Raw genomic sequence first — 22046 nt, 5'->3', positions numbered from 1 at the left:
GCTTCACTAGACTGGAAGCCAAGAAGCTGTGATTAATTTGAACTCTGGCAAGACCTAAGAGTAGGACATAGAAGCATTTTCCTTTTGTAACAGACACTTTCTTCCAAGGTATGGGTGATTTAACTCTATTCTCCTCCATAAATCTTGGTGAACAAATGCAAGACCAAGAGAAAAATAATCTATTAAAATAATTTTGCATAGAATAACTTCACTGTTCCTGATATGGTATCTAAGGAGAATCTTAAGAGAGAAGATTAAAAAGTGCAGTATTTTTTGGTTTCATCTAAGCATCTTCTTAGCAAAATATATCTTTGAGGTTAGACAATTCTGATTGAACCAACAAGTGATGGAGTACTTATTTTTGTGGGCACTTTAGACACAAGAAGTCTTTCAAGGTAAAAGAAAAAAATATATAGCCAAATATTTGTGATCACAGCATCTTAGACTGTTTTCTGGATACAAAGTTTTATATTAGATTTCTCCTTATTAACATAGATGTTGTTTCATGGCAACCAAATACAAGAGGAAAGTTTTATGGACTCGCTTGGCCAATTAAACAGCATGAAAGAAGAAAATGGCAAATAATATTTAATGAAATTACTTTGACAAATTACTTTGCCAGAGAAAGAAGGAAAAATATAATTCAAAATCAATTGACTTAAAAGTATGAAGAAAGAGTAGTGAAGAGAGATTAGAGAAAATATAGAGGATCGTTTTCTCTCCAGTGAAGTAATGCGTTCTTGATCTTGTTTCTTCCATTCTACCTCACAAGCTACCAAGTGTTTCTCAGGACTGGATTATCCAGTTCAGACAGAAAACTCGTAGAAGTAAGATACTGTATGCAGCAGATATAGGTGATTTATAACCTTAGACAATCTATTTAATTCTGTTCAAAATTCTCCCCTATCCCAAACTTCCCTCTTTGAACAGCTTTGTTTGATTTTCCCAATTCTGCCCTTCATTAACTGATTAAAATTTTGAGTACTCATATTCATACTCTCTAGAGATTGCTGTTTGGTTGTGATTTTTGTGTGTTTTTGTTTCTAGTTGTGTTTTTAACTGAATTTTAAAAGTTTGTGCAATTGTGTTACAATTAAATATATCCATCTAATTGTCAAATGTTCCTAGATCAGAGTCACTCCTTCTATCATTCTCAACCAACCCTTTCTCCAAGATTTATTTCCAATTTACCACTTCCTTCATCATATGTGTACATTCAGTATTGTAGCTGTATTTGCTCTGTGTTCATTTTTCATTCATTCTATGTTTTTACTATAATTCCTCTTTGGTTTCAACTTCTGATAGTCATTCTGTTAAACTGTCTATTAATACTTTGAAAGGTTTATATACATTTCATGGAGTTTCAATCCTGCATATTCTTGAAATAATGTCAGCTTATATTTCCATAATTCATTCATCTGCAGCAACAATTTGTAAGACTGGAGACGGGAAGCACCTAAACATGATTTTTTCTCAACAGTTTGAAAGGTTAATCTTTAGTCAAAAAGAAAGTTAAAAAATGGCTTAGAATGTATTCCTAACTATGCATTTTTATAAATGGCTTTGTACAATCGTGTGATTCTTTTATTTTACATGGAATAATATTTTCTACTACCTATAAGTTTTGGAAAAAGAAGAAAATTAAAATTTATTCCTAGATAGGAATATGATAGAAATAGAAGACAGATATTATGTTTGTCATATCTCAGATTAGTACCCATATTCAAGACTTAAAGTCATATTTCTTACTATGTTAGACAGAGGGAAAACATAAAATAACATATGATGAGGCAACTATTTGTGATTGTTTAAAATGTACCTTATTAAATGATGAAATTTATTAGCTAACGTTTGGGTTTGAAATTTAGGAGGCTGACATATTAAACACATTTCTGAAAGGCCCATACTGAAAAACACAAATTGTGGGTGGTACTATTTCTACACTTTAATGAATTGTTGAACATGTTTGGCATTAGTGCTGAGTAAATAATTCAACTCTATTGTAACTTGCTCCCTACACTTGAAAAACTTGTAATGTCACTAAGTATCATCAACTTGTCAAATGTTATTTTGGCGAAAGTGATTTTTTTAAATTTAATTTAATTTTATTTGTGAACATACTGTACAGAGGGGTTACAATTACATGGGCAGGATAATGCGTACATTTCTTACCAAGCATTGCAGCCTCCTCCTTTGGTTTACCCTTCACATCCCTTGCCAGCCTCCCCCCTCCCCCCAATCCCAATCCTTCTCCTTCCCCCCCCCCCTGCACCGACGTTGTAAAGCTCGTTTTGGACATGACAACTTGTAATTCTCATTGTTGCAAGAGGTCCACCTGTATCCTTAAACACTGGTTTTTCCCCATCTCCTCCACAAGTTATACTGACATCAAATATAGTGAAAGCAGGGGTTATACTGTGGGGGAGGGACATACAAAGCAACAAAGAGATAATCTTATAAATGCGTTAGAAACACATGCATGAAAGAAAAAAAACATTAAAATACATATCTAAGGGTTCATTTTCCTGACCTCACATTATCTGACCTTTTCCGCTTGACTCATACATATACTAGATATTGCAAATAAGGGAAACCATGGTACCTATGTTTCTTTGGGCCTGGCTTCCTTCACTTAATTTATTTTTTTCCAAGTTTTTCCATTTCCTAACAAATGGGGCAATGTCATTCTTTCTGATGGAGGCATAGAATTCCATTGTGTATATATACCACATTTTCTTGATCCATTCATCTACTGAGGGACATCTGGGTCGGTTCCATATCTTAGCTATGGTAAATAATGCTGCAATAAACATTGTTGTGCTGGTAGCTTTAGTGTGGTCTTGTTTGTAAACATTTGGGTAAATGCCCAAAAGTGGGATTGCTGGGTCATAGGGGAAATCTATGTGAAGTCTTTTGAGGAACCTCCATACTGCTTTCCAAAGTGGTTGAACAAGTTTACATTCCCACCAACAATGAAGTAAGGGCGAAAATGATTTTTAAAAATTTATTTGAAAAGGAATATACTTTCAGGAGATTAAATGTAGATTATCATTGGTTTGAGAGTGACATTTTTATACCACAGAACCATGTTGTACTGAAGTCCCAGTGTTTTGAAGCACTCCTTAGTGCTTCAAATATTTTTTCTGAATTACATTTGACCTCTAAGTCAAGTTTTCGGGCTTTGGTAGAGCAATTATAGATCTATCCTTCTAGGAACTATTTTTTGGCCCAATAATGTAGGAATAAAATCCTTCGTTAATCATACGTGAGGGGTATTAAAAATAATCTTATGACACTTTGTGAACTTGTTCACTCACATGGGCTGGTCATTTGTAAGTTGAATTTTGAATTACAGTACTTTCTCTCAAATTGTGTGATCTCAACCTTCATTTTAAGTTGCCTTGCATTTCACAATTGCTTACTGCTAATTCCTGCATCTCAAGGAATTGGGGCCCTGAAATATAGGAAATGCGAAATTGAGATGGGTCTTCAATTACTTTGTTTTGATATATTGCATGGGCCTTGGTGAAATGTCTTGCCCCTGTTATCTGATGATGCAGGAAAATGGGCCTTGGGATCCTAGGACCCATGGGTACTGCAGAAGAATAATATTTTTTAGACATCTTAGCAAAATTTGGGCATAATCAGTAAGAATGCTTCAGAAATATGGACAAAAACAGTTTGGGACAAGCGAGTTAAAACAATAAACAGAGTTTCAGAGTAAAATCCATTACAGATTAGAGGAAAACATTGTTTTTTTATCATGTGGATTCAGAAGACCAAGAAGAGTTATAATGTATCACAAGTTTATACTAAAAAGTTTGCATTGATACGTTTTCTAGTCTAATACATATTTGAAACCTAAATATTTATATTCCAATTCTATTTATTGGAGTAAATAAATATCAATTTATTTGTCAAATTATCAACTAATTCTAGTAAGTTTCATTGTGTGAAATATAAAATCAGCACATATAATATAAAATATAACTATATATCATATGATTAAAAGACACAAGTTTTGTATTGTTCTGTTGTAGTTACTTTAACAAAGGCAACTCTGTTTTAAAGTATGATTCCATTATCTCTACTTCAGTGTTTGAAAGAGTTAGATCTAAAGCTTTATCATTTGTAGATTTACAGCATGGAGGCAAGAGGAAACACTGTGATTAAAACATTATCAATTTAATGCCTAATAACGAGGAGAAACATATGCACTTCTCCTGCAACTACGAAAATATTTGGTGATAAAAAGGCAGTAGTGTAAGTTCCTGCCAGGAACTTACAGTCAGGACAGGACATTCAGTAATCATGCATACGAACAATTTTTTCACCTTCTTGGCTTTAGCTACTTTTAAATGGAAGGTATAATAAACAATTATATTTTGATAAAATACCTTCTCGTCTGAACAGTTCTGTTTGAACTGTTCATCTCTCTATGATCCCTTGTAACCAAGATTAGTTTTGTTCTAGTAAGAAAATCTTTGCTGTCAGGGTAAGGTATTCTGGTTGGTCTGTTCCCACATGGAAGAAAGGTAAAGGCTCAGGTAGTCATTTGTTCCAGTAACACCTCATTTGGGAAAATGTGAGCTGAAGAAGTTTAGAAGTAGCTCTTAAGCAACGCTTAGTTTGAATCCATTAGGTCCACAAAGCTGGATAAATAAGTACTTGAAAAAGCCATCACCTTTGGACGTAACTATAAATAATAGAGAGTATGATCAAATTCCAAATAAAAAGACTTAAGATATTCATTGGAAAAAAAGTTTGCAAATGTGAGCAATCGACTGATCAATATAATTTTTTCCAATATTCACAGAATTTTAGGGAAATAAGATCGATCAATAGCATTGTTAGGAACAATAAGGTTTCATTGTTACAAGTAAGCACCCATAGATATAAGCCTGTATAAAGATTGCATCATTAACTATTAAATTTAGAGGATACTACATGCTTCAGCAGCACGTATACTCAAATTACAATACAGAGATTAACATGGCACTTGGACAAGGATAATATGAAAATTTGAGAAGTATTCCATATTTTTCATTCTTCAGATTCAAGAAATGAAAAAAAGTGATTAAAAAGTTGATTACAAAATTACAAGTGTAATAATACACATAATTCATATAATTAAATTTAGTTTGACATCAGTGTATTAAATCACCTCAGAAAGGCGTTTACATAGCATAAACTTTACAAAACTTTTCAAATTAGACAACATTGTAATTTTATCCCAAAGAAAAATAATATTAAGACCTAGAAAAAAAGGAATCAAACTGTTTCTATATGGAATACAATCGGAAAGGACACATTAATGAACCTATATATTATAAAATAATAAAGAATTCAATGTATATCAAGGAGAAAATAAATTATGAACATTATGCAAATATAGAATATAGAATATTTTAAATTATACTTTTTCAGAGAGGCACCAGAAATATTTTAGTTTCTGTACTACTCATTTCAACAGGTAAATTAAAATTATTTCTTATTAAAAAATCACAAACTCTGAACAAATTATTATACATGTTTACAAAATCTATTGAATACATTTTTCCATCCAAGGCAGGCAATTCACTTGGAAGAATTCCGTGGAATCCATGAATTTTTACAGTAAAATATTGGTGCTGCTGGGCACTGGTGGTTCATGCCTATAATCCTAGCTAAACAGGAGACTGAGATCTGAGGATCATGGTTCAAAGCCAGCCTGGGAAGGAAAGTCTGTGGTACTCTTATCTCAAATAAACAACTAGAAAACTGGAAGTGCAGCTGTGTCTCAAGTGGTAGAGGGCTCACCTTGAGCTGAAGATCACAGGGATAGCTCCAGGCCCAGAGTTCAAGCCCCATGACGGACCAAAAAAAAAGATATTGCTCTTATTTGGATTGTGAAAATATTTTGTAGGGACACAAAAGATGAACTTGCATTTTTGAAATTTAAGAAACTTAACTCGATCATTAGGACTTCGGTGAACAATTTGTACAGCCTTTTACAACTTCATACAGGTAGTGATACATACTTATGCTTTTGGTAATATCAAATAGAGTTTCTTCTATGTTGTTCTTCAGGCCTGGATTTATATAATGGTTCAACAGAAGGCGATCCAGCGTATCTTTGCTATCTCAATTCTCAACAGCAAGATATAAGGGTGTCAAGAGTCCTTTAGTTTGGGGATGTGTTACTGTGGCTCAAGTGGTAGAGAACTCCCCTTGAGCTGAAGAGCACAGGGACAGCACCCAAGCCCAGAGCTCAAGCCCCATGACCGACCAAAAAAAAAAAAAAAACACAACAACAACAAAAATCAAACAAACAAAAATATTTGGGTTGGGAAAGTGGCTCAGTGGTAGAGCGCTGGCCTTGCATACATGAGGCCCAAGGTTCAATTCTTCAGCACCACATAAGCAGGAAAAAAAGCAGGAAGTGGTGCTGTGGCTCAAGTGGTAGAGTGCTAGCCTTGAGCTGAAGAGATGAGGGACAGCGTCCAGGCCCAGAGTTCAGGCCCCACGACCAGACAAAAAAAAATTTTTTTAAAAAAAGTCCTTTAGTATGGGCATTGGTATCTGTATCATGATGAAGTAAGAAAGAAGCCACTCTGTTATTATTCCACGTGTATGCACTGTTCAGGGGTGTCCAGTCATCTACAGTTATTGCATGTGCCGCTTGAGACACCAACTCACTGACAATGTCTAAGTGTCCACCGTAGGCTTCTTGAAGAGGGGTATACTGATCATCATCACTACTATTCACATACGTGGCCTTTTGGGAAAGAAGTCTCCGCACTGTAGTAAGCTGAATATTTTCAACAGCCCAATGAAGAACGTTACTTGGATCCTTCTCCAATTTTTTTTTCTTGCAATTGATACCATTCCTTACTTTTTCATCTTGTTCCCCATATTCCTAAGAATTGCCTAATCAGAGACTTTGAGTGCCAGTGGGAATGAGGTGTCCATGTATTTCCCTAATAGTTCACATTGGTTGAACTGGTCAGAAATATCTGGTGAATTTTCTGCAACTGTTTATTCACCATGATTTATTTTCTCTTTTTCCAATTTTACTATTCGAAATTATTCTAACTGGAGAATAGGGAATTGATGGAGAGCAGAGGAAAGATATTCCTCCATATTCAAATGTACACACTGAAAATGAGGACCAGTGATGTCTTCATGTGCAGCTTATTCTAGGCATGAGAAAATAGGAAATAATGCCTTCCATATAAATGATTTGGGAAATGGCAGAGCAAAAAGTGAAATGATACAACCAAAAATATAAAAGCAAAATAAATTAGGATAATTATAGAGCAATCGTGTTATATATGAGAACCATGAAATGGAGAGAGAAAGAAAGAGACAGATGTGTAATGACGTAGCTAGCCACAAAATCCATGCCTCTGATCAATTTGTAGAGCAAACAAAATTTTATTTTTTAAAAGAGATGGAAATCGAATTTATGTATTTACTTGAAGTTAGTAAATACATTTTTAGTAGCCTATGTAAAGAGACATAACTTTACCAACCTACAGACAGTAAAATAAATCCTTGATAGTTCTAGTAACAGATCTGACTGAAATCAGTTGAATCATACTTTTCTTGTACAATGAAGGATAAGAGGGTAGTAAAGCAGCTAGAGAAGGCAGGGAGATTGTATCTGTGACAAAACTTTGTGGAAATTGGTATTGAGGATTTCTTACTGGTGATCCACTTGCACTGGAAGCATGATTCTGAAGTATTGCTTGCCGATTCTGAACTATTGATTTGATTATTATATTCTTCAAGAAGAAAATGAGAATTGATAGTGAAGGACTACTAATACATTTTGACCTTCTCACTAAGCACTTTCAATCATCAAAATCACATGAAGACAATAGTCAGGCATACTTTTTAGATGAAAGCAAGTGTCTTATAAAAACAAGGAATGTATGTAGTCATGCAAAGGACTTCTATTTTACCAATGCCGCATACATTTTTCTAATGTTGGGTACCAATAAATAATGGATCTATTAGAAAGCTCTTAAGGCTCCTATGTTCAATAGTGAGTTCTCTTACACTATATCATGGTATTTTTTTATGTATGGTTTTAAGAATAAATTTATATTACTAACTTGAATTTCTGACAGGACAGTATCATCACTGTACATTTTGCTTCTATACTCTCATTTTAAAATTACCATCTAAGTATGTGCATTAGATAACTATATAGGAAAAAGTAGAAGCCACACTGATGGCTTATGTCTTAGGTAGTAGTTAATAAGAAAGATGAAATCTGAGAATTGTGGTTTGAAAGCAGACCAAGAAAAAACAGTCCATTAGATTCTGATTTGAAAGTAACCAGCAAAACCTAGAAATGGAGCTGTGGTACAAGCAGTAAAATGCTAGCCTTGAGAAAACTGAAACAAAAAATAAATTCTGGGACAAAGCCAGGCCCTGAGTTCAAGCCCTAGTAGTAGCACCAAACAAATAAATTAATTAATAAGGTAATTAATTAATTAAAACTAAATTAAGTGGTCACATGTGGAGAGGCAGGTAAAATGTAACATGCGTGGTAATGGTTTATGTAATATTTTGTAATAAGGCATATTATCATTTGTCCTAATCACTAATATTTTATGTGGACTTTTTTGTACAATAAACCCTGAATTTAGCATGCGTGTATATGTGTGTGTACATGTGCGAACATGTGTGTATGTGTATATGTGTGCATGTGCTGTTTCAATGTTGCTTGCCAATGTGGACAGGGTGAGGCTGAAAAAAGCTAACTGTGTTGCAATATTTTTATTTATCAGTGTTCTGTCATGTCATGTCATTTCAGTGGAACCAGCCTTTGTACATATTATTTGTCTAATAATAACATCATAATCAAAGCATTTATAATATTAAGTTAGAAAAAGAGACCGCTTTCAGCTCTTATTGTATGTTAGGTAAGAAGATACAGACATAATTAGTTAGTAAGTTGTTGCTATAAGATGATTGTCAGTACAAAATACATATTTGACCTCTTAAATTGGTTATACTTTCAAGATACACTCATAGAGTGATTTGGACCGACTTGACCAAACAGGTATTACTCTCTGCTTATTCCTGTGAAGCACAAGTTGGATAAACTCTTTCCAGATTTCTGTTGAAAATCACTTTCTTTGCAAGATTATATCTATTCTCACTAAGAGATAATCCAACCCATATTATGTTTGAATATCCCATCTTATTCATTGAAAATAAGTATTGGGGATATGCTTGTTAGATATTCCTTTCAAAAACGAACAAACAAAAAGCAAGTGTTATGTCCATATTGTGGATGCATTTGAAGGTGTTTTGTACATGCACAGGTATCTTTACTAATGGCTCTTTTGTGGGAGAAACTATGGCAACTTTAACAAATAAGGCTTTTTGAATATCTGTTCCAATATACATAACATCTCAGAGCAAGTCTTGCAATTTCTGAAAATCCTTTGAATATTTTAGTATTATTTCAGTTCATTGACTGTAGAGCTAAAATTTCTGAAATATTGTTAAGTTCTGAAAATGTAAGTGGGTATATACGCTTTTTTATGCTTCATTTTATGAAAACCCAGTTTTTATGAAAGTAAATGGAATAGAATAAAAGAATTAAGTGAATTGGGTAAGCTAATTATTAGTATAATTTTGTTTTCTATTAATAGTCTATTGAATGTAGATGATGCAGTTAAATTATTTCCTCTCTACTTCAGTTAGTTTTAGAATCTTTATAGTTATGAGTGAACTTTTAAATAAAGGTCTTTTAAAATGATTAGGATTAACCTTGTGCTTTTCGTCCTACTCCCAAGAAAATGAGTTATTTTTAAGTGGTAATAGTTTATCATTATGATTATCATAGCGAATCATTATCATTATCATAGGGACTTAAAAATGCAGTAGTGTTGATGTCTTTTTAAACCGATTGTATTCACAAGTTGGAGAGTCTTTAATTCATAATTAGGTCTTGGTGTCAATGATTTTTAACCTGTCATTCCTAACATTAATGATAGGTAAGACTGCATTTTTGGGTATATGAAAGGTAAAATATTTATCTGGGGTCAAATGTGATTTTATATCATTCTTTCTTTAATAACATTTTAAAGTAGTACATTTCTCTCAAAATGGTGGGTATAAAAAGCAATCAAAATACTTCAAATGGTAAAAAAAATTTAGGTGAGCTACAATGTGGAAACGATTGCTCCAAAAGACCTGCAGTCTGTTTCCATCAGGAATTGGGCAGGTCATTCTTTCAGTAAGACTTGTTAACCAGAGATGGGGTCCCCAGGCAGTGCAGTGTTGAGTGAAGGCATAAAATATGATTTCTACTGTTTTGAGCTAGAAATCAAGAATGTTATAGTTTAGCAGTTCCTTTCACCAAGGATGTATAAATTGATTATGAACATGGAGTTTTCTTCTTACAGTTACTTATTTTCTTTTTTTGTTGTTGTTGGTCATGGGGCTTGAACTCTGGGCTTGGGTGTTGTTCCTGCGCTCTTCCACTCAAGGCGAGTGCTCTACCACTTGGACCACAGTGCCACTTCCAGTTTACTAGTGGTTTATTAGAGATAAGGATCTCAAAGTCTGTCCTGTCCAAGCTGGCTTTGAACCACAATACTCAGATCTCAGCCTCCTGAGTAGCTAGCATGATAGGCGTGAGCCACCGGTGTCCGTCTTAGTTACTTATTTTCTAACAAAGATAAAGAAAATATTATTAGAGTGTGCACAATAATTTTGGGAATTTTCCTAGAATTAGTAGACTGAGTGCTGGTATTTAGTTATAAAATAGAATGAGGTTAGTTCATATAGTGGGAATGGAACGCAGGCTAACACTTACCGTGTGTAGAATGTTGTACTAGTAATTCCAACTCTGAAGACTTAAATATCATCATCTTAGAATTAAAAATATAAATAGTTTCACTTTATGGGATTATTGTGAGGATTAAATTAGATACCAAAGGTAAAGTACTTGGAAAAACAATCAGAGTTTGATACTTTCTACCTTTTATTTTATCATGTGATATATTCTAATATTTTTACTGTGATATTTATATTATCTATTTAGGATATGCAAAGTGATGTATTGATATACATTGCATTGTTCACTTTTCTGTCATTATGAGGAAAATACCTGCAAAGAAAATTTCTGAGAAGGCAAGTATCATATTGACTCATGGTTTAAGATCAGATGTCTCCATTGTTTTTAATTATATTTTTATTAAATAGGTGTACGAAATGTTTTCCATTCAACGAATCAGTTTATAAGTACAATGGATCTTTACATAACTTTCTCACATCCTTCCAAACCTCAACCCACTTTCGTTTTTATTAGTTTCATACTATCTGCATTGAATATTATAGCTTCACTCTCTACTTCCATCAGTCTCTTTATTTCTTCCCTTTGATTTTCCCTCACATTTTCCAAGTGGTAGCCTCCTGGTATTCATTTTGTTGGATTAAAAGTTCAATTTTATAAGAAATTACACCTGTTAAATACTCCTCTACAAATAGCATGCTTTGATTAATACTGTTTTTTAACTTGCATAAAATTCTGGCTTCTAAATACGCGTTCTTTTTGTGTCTGGCTGTGACTTCGTTTATTTAACATAATTTTAGTTCTATCCATTTCTTGCAAATGCTGTAACAGACTTTATCATGGATGGGTGCAATCCAATTGCGTATATGTGCAACACTTTCTCCAACCATCCTTCTGCTAAAGTGCATCTGGGCTGTTTCCATAAATTCTCTACGGTGAATAGTGCAGTAGTGAACATGATTGTGAGAGTGATTTTACTCTAACCTTTTGGAAAAATTAATCACTGTTTTTCTGGGAGCAATCCTCTAGCCAATTTTCCAGAATTAGCACATCCCTTCCTTCATCTACATCACAACGTTTTTCAGGTCCTCAAAAACACACTACCCCCTACAGGTACCAATCAGCTAAAACCATACTGTGCCCATATTCTTTTGTTGTTGTTATTGTTTTCTTTCCGGTCGAGGGGCCTGAACTCTGGGCTCCTCTGGTGTTGTCCCTCAGCTTTTTTGCTCAAGGCTAGCAATCTACCACAGAGTCACTTCTGGCTTTCTTCTTTTTGCTTATGTGATGCTGAGAAATCAAACCCATGGCCTCAGGCATGCAAGGCAAGAGCTCTACCACTGAGCCACTTTCGCAGCCCCGATGTGCCCATATTCTTTTAATACATTTTTCATAATTTTACACATAATTTAGTGAGAACCTTCTATGTACTTTCCTAATGTGTGAATGAGGTATATGACAATAGAGCAAAAGTAAGAGATATGGAATTAAATTAGCTATTAACATATTTAAAATAATTTTCAGCTCTAACTCATAGCCTCACTTAGTATTATTTTAATCTTTATTTGATTACTTTACCTATCCCCTAAATTATAACATGTGATTTAAATACAAAGGCAAAAAAGTGTGGTTTGACTTTGACACTCATGTGTGAGGATGCACAATATGGGCAAATAAAGGGATTGGAATTAATAGCCATTATCCATTTTGTTAAATGGTTTTCTCAAACTGATTCTCGCAATTCATATTTCATTCAACAACAAGAAACATGTGACAATTCCCTTTGTTTTGCTCCTCATTGAACTTGTTTCCATGTTATTTTATAATGAAGGATGATTTCGTAAATCTACTGTAGATACAAAAATATGTTAAAAATTTCTATATGTATGCATTGATATAAATATAAACACATATTATAAAGGTTATAATGATAAATTATAACTTCTGTAACTGTACAATTTACTAAATTATTAAAAACATGGACGACTCAGGCCTAGAATCCTGGTTACTCAGGAGGCTGAGATCTGATGATCATGGTTTTGAAACCATCCTGGTCAGGAAAGTCCATGAGCCCCTTATCTCCAAACAACCAACAGAAAATCAGAATTGGAACTGTAGCTCATAGTAGTAGAGTGATAGCCTTGAGAGAAAAGACTCAGAGATATCACCCAGGCTCTTAGTACAAGAACTAAAATCTACCCCCAAAAAGTATTTAATTTACACCTATGTAAATAGAGTATTTCCTTCACCCAAATGCACATCCACGCTCATTTGCAAGGTAACTCTGTTATGTCTGGAGTACCACATAATATCATCACTTAAGTAGAAAGTATTACAACATGGGTAAACTCTACCTCTCTCATGGATTTTTCTCCACTCAAATATTCAAATCTTGCAATTATTCCCATTATTTAAAGTCATACCTTTTTTTCTTTAATACACATAAGATTGGAATTTGAATTGAGTGTCTTGTTTCTCCTAAATGGATGTTCTTATCACTTTGGCATGCCCCCAGCCCTAAATTATCCTGATTAACTTTCAGATAGAATCTTGCTTCCTACTTGTGTATGATAGCGGGCTCAGTCTACTTTATGTTATTCTTCCTGGAATTTAGAAAAACAAGTGCCTGGCATTGTGTACAGATCTTTCTGTCCAGTCTGAGCTTTAACCACTATCCTCACAAAAGTAGACTCCCTCGTAGTCAGGATTTTCATAAGCTTATCATAGCTATTTAAAAAAAAAATCTTTGCATTTCCTGCAGGTTCTTGAGTACTGAGTTAATTGGTGTTTTCTTGGGTTGTTTTGTTTCTTTTGAATGTATGTGTTGAGTTGTTCCTCATTTTTCTTTTTGTTTCTTTCACTCAAGTTCTTACCTATAATGCTGAGAAACCAATTCTTCTTTCTCAAGATAGTGAAGGTGAACATTATTTATTCCAAAACAATTCCAGTAATATTTAAACACCTTCAGAAATTTCGAGAAGATGGGGGAGGAGAATCTGGTGGCTAAACAAGCTTTTGCATAGAAAGCAGTTCTAGTGTTCCAATGAACAGTCCTAGGCACAACAAGTGTGCCATCACATTACAGAGAGTTTGGGCAGAGAGGAAAAATCCAGGTAAGGAGACAGATCTGAGCATTTTCCAGCAGCCATGGCTGAGGTTGCTGTGGCGGCCTTGGTGCCATCCATAGCCGCCATAACTACAACCCAGAGAGTCTGGGACAAATGTGCCAGATGCAGCGGGCAAGCAGATTTTACTCAACACGAGCAAGAACTGACAAGTAGCAGATATCTTCATCCTGCAGATAGCAGACCAGAGGCTACCCAGGAACCCACACTCCAGCGTGAGTACAAAACTAACATCCTCACTCCTTCTCAAAGGGAGCAGAGGAGGGAAGGACACCCCTCCCCCGAACACCGGAGATATCCACCTTTGATGTAGACAAAAGCCTGGCTAAGTAGCTAGATCCAACTGAGTTCTTTGAAGAAAACAAAAGAGTCATTTAGCTAGTCACAAGTACCTACCCTGACCTGCCATTCTCAACTCCGCCCATGGGAAAGTCACAACAACAAGGCAGAGAAAGCTAATCCCACAAAGGAGTGGCTTTCTTCACTGGGTAAACAGAGCCAGAGGCTGCCCCTCCCTACAACAGCCCTGACAATCAATTGAAACTCAGTAAACATAAACCCTGAGAATGGCTCCAGGCTGGGCTTTGTGAATGTCTCAGAAGCTAGCCCCTCAGGGAAAAGTTACTGTTTGCTGAAAGGCCTCAACTTTACCCAGAACCCAGCCTTATTACAGTAACTCCAAACTAGAGGAAACAGCCACCTCCCTCTTTTGTGATACTCAAAGCAGATCTCCCTCCCACTGAACTAGCCTGAGAGGCGATCACAAACTTCTGGGTAAACCAACAGAATTTTTTCTGCCTGCCCAAACAAACTGACTTAAGAAACCAATCAAGCCACAGAAAACCAAACACCACAAGCAAACCAGAGACTCCACCAAGAGACTGGTGACTGACACAAGGGAGATACAGGATTTTCCCAGCAACCCCCCAAAAACAAAATCAAAGAAGTCTTTTTTGTATCTTTTTAAATTTTTACTTTTTAATGATAAAAATTGTTTTCATTAATCTTTTTTTTCTTCCTCTTATAACTTTTATTTTAGGTGTATGTGTGTGTGTGTGTGTGTGTGTGTGTGTGTGTGTGTGTGTGTGTGTGTGTGTGTGTGTGTGTGTGCTTTTTAAAAAAAAATGTTTACTGACCTGTTGGTCTTTTTTGTTCTTTCTTTCTCATTCGTTTTACTTTTTCATCTTTTGTTCTTTTTGCCTGAATTATTTGTTGTTCTGTTCACCTCCTATATACCTGTCATTGATTATAAGACCTTATCCACAATTGTGTACATTCTTAATCCAAAAATGTATTACTCAATTCAAAACCTCTTAGGATTAAATTCCTTAATAGCAGTATTATTTATTTATACCTATAAATTATTTGAAGTATTTTTATTTTTTAATTTTTCAGGTCTCCTTTCTATCCCTCCCCTCCTCTCATCCTTGTTCATCTCTCAATTTTACTTCTTTAAATTTTCATTACTTTTAAGAGTTTCACTTTTTAAATTTAAATATTTGTCTTGCCATTTTTTCTTGTCTCTTTTTAAAAATTTTTTCTTCTCTCTTTTCTATCATTCTTTCCAATCCATTTCCCTCTGTGAGATTAGGACTTGGTTAATTTCACTCTCCTTTTACCTTTCCACATCCCTCTAACGCTGTTTTCCCCACCTTTCTCCCTAAACATAATAATTTCTGGTTGGTCAAATTATTCTTTGGTATTCTTAGCCCATTAAAACATAGTTATTTAATGTTGAATGGACTGTATCTGTTGAACTAGATTGTATCTTCAAACATTTGACTATGCAATTACAGGACTTTGGTTGATGATTGCCTTAAAATGGTGTTCTAGCACAAAACTGGCATTACTTTCATCCCAAATGGGCAGAACAAGCAAGAAAAACACAAGGAAAATGGCAAGTCCGGGTATCTCAATTCCCACTCAATATAATCAGGTGACAGAACAGATAATGAATAATCCAGACGAGAGTTCCCAAAAAGCGCTACAAACACTACTGGTAAACATGGTGAATGAAAAGATTGAAACCCTGCAAAGGACTCAGTGTGAACGTGTTAGGGAGAGAGAGGAGGCAAACCAAAGATCAAAACAGGAAGCTCATGGGCTTCAGAAAGCTACTCAAAGATTGATACTGGAATTGCATGAGCAGGTTGAGAATACTCAAAGAGAAATAAAGGAATTGTGTAAGCAGGCTGAGATCAGTCAAAGAGAACTAGAGAAGTTACATGAACGTGAGAAATCTAATCAAAGAGTAATACAAGAATTGCAAGAGCTGGATGAGCATAGACAAAGATCAATAGAGCCATTCATGGAATCCATAAACAGTCACCTGAAAGGAGTCAGGAAGACCACAAAGGGAATGTTGAATGGAGCCCAACAGAAGGAATGGGAGTCCAAGGAAACCATAACCAATCAACTAAGTGATTTGAGAGTAAACACTGAACACCAAATTAAGGAAGTAAAGAATTCCATACAAGATCTAAAACAAAGCTCCAACAAAGAATTTGAAGCCATAACAGCCGACCAATTAAAAGGAAAAGAAATGAAAAATAAAGTAGAAAGTCTTGACATTAGGTTAGACTATGCAGAAGATTGAATCTCCGGCATTGAAGACAGCCTAGGTATTATAGAGAAAGAACATACAACTATCCAAGACAAATTCAAGAAATATGATAGATCTATTCAACACTTGGAAGACACCATCAGAAGGCCTTATCTGAGGGAAATGGGTGTAAAGGAGCATATAGAGACAGAAGGTAATGGTCTAGAAAATTTGTTCAACAGGATCCCAGCAGAGAACTTCCCAACACGCAAAAAGATAGGCATATTCAGATACAAGAAGCTTTTAAAACTCTAAATAGACCAGACAAGAACAGGACTTCCCATCGTCCAATTAATTATAAGCCACACAGGATCAATTCAGACCAAGGAAAAGATCCTTAAAGCTGTCAAGGAGAAAAGATCAGTCACCTATAAAGGAAAACCAATTAGAATCACCTCAGATTTCTCAGAAGAGACAATTAAAGCAAGAAGAGCCTGGAATGGTGTATACCATGCTCTAAAGACAAACAACTATCAACCAAGAATAGTGTACCCAGCTAAACTCTCAATCATAATTGAAGGTCTAATAAAAATCTTCCATAGCAAAGAAAAACAAACAATATATCTCCACCAAATCAGCACTACAAAAGATACTAAAAGATGTCCTAAACATAGAAAACCAACAAGACCACAAGAAAGGCCAAGAAACCACATACAAACAGAATCCAAGAACCACAGAAAGAATCCAGTAGGCGCAGGACCCAAGAAGGTGGATAAAATGGCAGGAGCACCCAAATACCTCTCAGTCCTCTCTCTCAATATTAGGGGATGTAACTCTCCAATTAAGTGACATGGACTGTCTAGTTGGTTTAAAATGCAAGATTCTTCTATCTTCTACCTTCAGGAATCATAACTTGCCCATAAAAATCAAACACATTTTGAAAGTGAAAGGCTGGAACAAAATCTACCAAGCAAACGGCCCCCCAAAACAGGCAGGAGTTGCAATCCTAATATCAGATAAAATAGACTTCAAATTAACATTATTGAGAAGTGATAAAGAAGGTTACTACATACTAATTAAGGGATATCTCTTTCAGGAGGATATTAAAATTCTAAATATTTGCCAAACAATAGTGCACCCAAATTTATACAAGAAATACTACTTTAAATCTCACATAGATCCAACGACATTAATTGTTGGGGACTTTAACAAACTACTATTCCCACTAAATAGATCAACTCGGCAAAAACTCAACAGAGAAACTGCAGATCTAAACAAGTGCATACATCAACTGATTTAGCAGACATCTAGCAAATATTCATCCAGCAGCATAAGAGTACACTTTTTTCTCAGCAGCACATGGAACATTTTCCAAATCAAACTTCTCAAAATTCAGAAACATTGCATTCATATCTTGCATTCTATCAGACCAAAAGGGAAAAAAATTAGAACTCAACACAAAAAGCCACCAAAGAAAGTCCAGTAAAAGATAGAGGCTGAAAAACACACTGTTCAAACACCAGTGGGTCATGGAAGAGCTTAGAATCGAAGTTCAAATGTTCATATTATTCAACAAAAACTAGCACAGAGATTTTCTGCTCCTCTGGGACACAGAAAAGGCACGATTCAGAAGCAAGTATATAGCTCTGAGTTCCTATATTAACAAATTGGAGAGACCTGGAACCAACAATTTAATGAGATCTGACACTCCTTGAAAAAGTGAATCAAGATAAACCCCAATCAAGTTGATGGAAAGAAAGAATTAAAATTCAATCAGAATTAAGTGAATTAGAATCCAAAAAAAACCATATGAAGAATCAACAAAATGAGAAGGTTCTTCAAAATAATTAACAAAATTGACAGACCCTTAAAAAAGAAAAAGAAGAGAACACACCCAAATTAATAAACTCAGAGATGAGAATGGAAACCTCACTACAAAAACAACCAAGATTCAGAACATTATAAAGGAATACTGCTCAAAACTTTATGCTAATATGTTTGAGAACTTGGCAGAAATGGACATTTTCCTGGCAAATTTTGACATGAGTTAAACCATCTTAACAGGCACATATCAAGCATTGAAATAGAAAGAGCAATAAGAGAACTCCTATCTAAGAAAAACCCAGGAATAGATGGTTATACAGCAGAATTCTACAAGGCCTTCAGAGCAGAACTCACACCAATACTCCTCCAACTCATCAATGAAATTGAAAGAGAAAGTTCACTACCGAACTCTTTCTATGAAGCCATCATAACCCTCATCCCCAAACCCTCATCAAAGAAAAAGAACTATAGACCCATTTCTTTGATGAACATTGATGCAAAGCCTCTCACCAAAATTTTGGCTAATCAACTTCAACAATTCATCCAAAAAATCATACACCATGAGCAAACAGGATTCATTTCAGGGATGCAAAACTGCTTCAATATGCACAAATCAATTAACATAATTCATCACATCAACAAGAGCAATGATAAGAACCACATGGTTATCTCAATAGTTGCAGAAAAAGCCTTTGACAAGATCCAACACCCTTTTATGGTGAAGGTCCTGGAAAAATTAGGAATCTATGGAACATTCCTCAACACAATAAAGGTTGTGCATGACAAAACTACAGAAAGCATTATACTCAATGGTGAAAATCTAAAGCTATTCCCTCTAAACTCTGGAACGAGACAAGGAGGCCCACTTTCTCTACTGCTCTTCAATGCAAACATAAAGAGGAAATCAATAGGGAAAGAAGAAGTATAACTTTCCATGTTTGCAGATGACATGATCTTGTATTTAAAGACCCCGCTCCCAAGTTACTCAAGGTTACTCAAAACTTGGGCAAACTAGAAGGGTATTAAATTAACCCTCAAAAATCAATGGCTTTTCTGTATGCCAACAATGAGAAAATTGTGGCTGTAATTAGGAAAGCAACTCCATTCGTAATAGCTGCACAAAAAATAAAATACCTACGAATTAACTTAATCAAAGGAGTGAAGGACCTCTATGATGAAAACTTTAAATACCTGTAAAAGGAAATCAAAACAAACTTAGAAAGTGGAAAAACTCCCATGTTCCTAGATTGGAAAGATCAAATCGTGATAATGGCAATACTTCCCAATGCTATCTACAAATTGAATGTGATACCTATCAATATTCCAACCTCATTCTTCAAGGACATAGGAAAGGCAATCCAAAAATTCATATGGAACAATAAAAGACCCTGAATAGCAAAAACGATCGTTAACAGAAAGAACAGTGTTGGAGGAAAATCAGTACCAAATTTCAAACTCTTCTACAAAGCCATAGTAAGCAAAACAGCTTGGTACTGGCACAAGAACAGACCTCAGGACAAATGGAATAGAATTGAAATGAACCTAAAGACCTACAGCCATCTAATCTTTGATAAGGGAGCTGAAAAAAATAGAATGGAAGAAAGACAGCCTCTTCAGTAAATGGTGCTCTCAAAATTGGTTAACTACTTGTAGAAAAATAAATCTAGATCCTTATATATCACCCTGTAGCAGAATCAACTCCAAATGGATCAAAGACCTCACAATATGAACACACTCTGAAAACATTACAGGATGGAATAGGAGAAACCCTAGATCTCCTTGTTACAGGTCGAAAATTGCTTAATAGAGACCCAGAAACACAACAAATAATAGAAAGGTTGACAAATGGAACTGCATGAAATTGCAGAGCTTCTATATGGCAAAGGACATAGCTAGCAAGATCCATAGAAAGTCCACAAATTGGGAGAAGATCTTCACTAGTCATACAATGGACAAGGGTCTCCTATTTAAAATATATCTGGAACTCCAATTTTAAATCCCACAAAAACAAATCCTAAAAGAATCAACAGCCCAATAAATAAGTGGGCTAAAGGCTTAAAGAGAAACTACTCTGAAGAGGAAGGAAAGATGGCCAATAGACACATGAAGAAATGCTAAACCTCCCTAGCTATAAAAAATGCAAATCAAAACAACATTGAGATACCACCTCACCCCAGTTAGAATGGCTATAATCAAGAACTCTAATAACAACAGATGCAGGAGGAGATGTGGATAGGGGAACCCTACTGCATTGTTGGTGGTAGTGTAAACATGTTCAACCACTTTGGAAAGGGGTATGGAAGTTCCTCAAAAGACTTCATATGGAGCTCCCCTATGACCCAGCAATCACACTTTTGGGCATTTACGCAAATGATCACAAAGAAGACCACACTAAAGCTCCCAGCACAACTATGTTTATGGCAACATTATTTACCATAGCTAAGCTTGGAACCAACCCACATGCCCCTCAGTAGATGAATGGATCAATAAATTGTGGTATATATACACAATGGAATTTTTGCCTCCATCAGAAAGAATGACATTGCCCCATTGTTTGGAAAATGAAAGTCTTGGAAAAAATTATATTAAGTGAACTAAGCCAGGTCCAAGTACACATAGGCCCCATGGTTTCCCTTATTGGTAATAAATAGGATATGCCTGAGACAAGCAGAAAAGGTAAGATTCGTTGATGTTAGGTGAAATGTACCCCAACATAAGCATTCAAATATTTTTTTCTTTCATGCGATTGTTTCTAACATATTTATAAGATGAATTTTTGTTGCTTTGTATGTCCCTTCCCCACAATATAGCTCCTGTTTTCACTGTATTTTATGTTGGTATAGTTTGTGGAGGGGAAAGGAAAAAACAAATATTTTAAAAAAGGATAGAGTTGGACCCATTGTAACAATGAGATGTACAAGATGTTTTGTCGAAAAATGAACTTTAAAATTTTCGCAAGGCGGGGCATAATGGGGGGGAGGGGCAGGAGGGATGAGATGGAAAGTGATAGGAAGTGGAAACAAAAGAGGAGGCAACAATTCTTGATAAGAAATGTACTCATTACCTTGTCCATGTAATTGAAACTCTTCTGTATGGTATTTTCAGAATAATAAAAAAAAAAACCTTCATACCTATTAATGGTATACGAATTCTATGTGCTTAGAAGGGTCTTTTTATTTTCACAGCCGTTTTTGGCATACACAGACATATCATTGATTATATGAAGATAATAAATTTCCAAATGCTTGCCAGGAGGAGTAAAACCTATAGTTTATTTTTTTCCAGAGGCTTCCCATTTCATGAAAGATATATGCTGCTTGATGTAGGATTTCACAAAATTATATTGCTAGGAAGAACTTAAACAATCATCTAACATTACAGAGATGAGGGAGATGAATTGATCTCTTGAATAATTTACTTTTGGGTCAAATAAGAGCAGGCTGCCAAAAAGAGAGTAGACTTTAGAGAAACATGATGAGTTGTATGTAAATAGGTGCTTAGCTAATTTTGTTAATTTGTGAACTAATACAGGGAAATAAAGTACAGCAAGGTAAAAAAAAATAAAGAACTCTGCATTGAAATACTCATTTGTGTGTGTGTGTGTGCACACTCGTGCCTCTACACACATGTGCATGTTCATGTGCTCATGCATGCATTCATCATTCCTGCTCTAAGCATCCGAGCCCAAAGTAGTGGTCTACCACTTGAGCCACTGATGCACTTCTGGTTTTTTGGAGATAATCACATGTTTTTT

At 35.2% G+C, this 22046-nt stretch overlaps 1 pseudogene; it reads left to right on the top strand.

Moving 5' to 3' along the window:
• The first annotated feature begins 4947 nt into the window (after positions 1 to 4947).
• Positions 4948 to 5044, top strand: LOC138828864 (U6 spliceosomal RNA; annotated as a pseudogene).
• The last annotated feature ends 17002 nt before the right edge of the window (positions 5045 to 22046 follow it).

The sequence above is a fragment of the Dipodomys merriami genome, unplaced genomic scaffold (genome assembly GCF_024711535.1).
Source record: "Dipodomys merriami isolate MVZ:Mamm:240054 unplaced genomic scaffold, mDipMer1.0.p SCAF_166, whole genome shotgun sequence".
NCBI classification, from domain to species: Eukaryota; Metazoa; Chordata; class Mammalia; order Rodentia; family Heteromyidae; genus Dipodomys; species Dipodomys merriami.
This window is presented reverse-complemented; position numbering and strand designations above follow the sequence as displayed.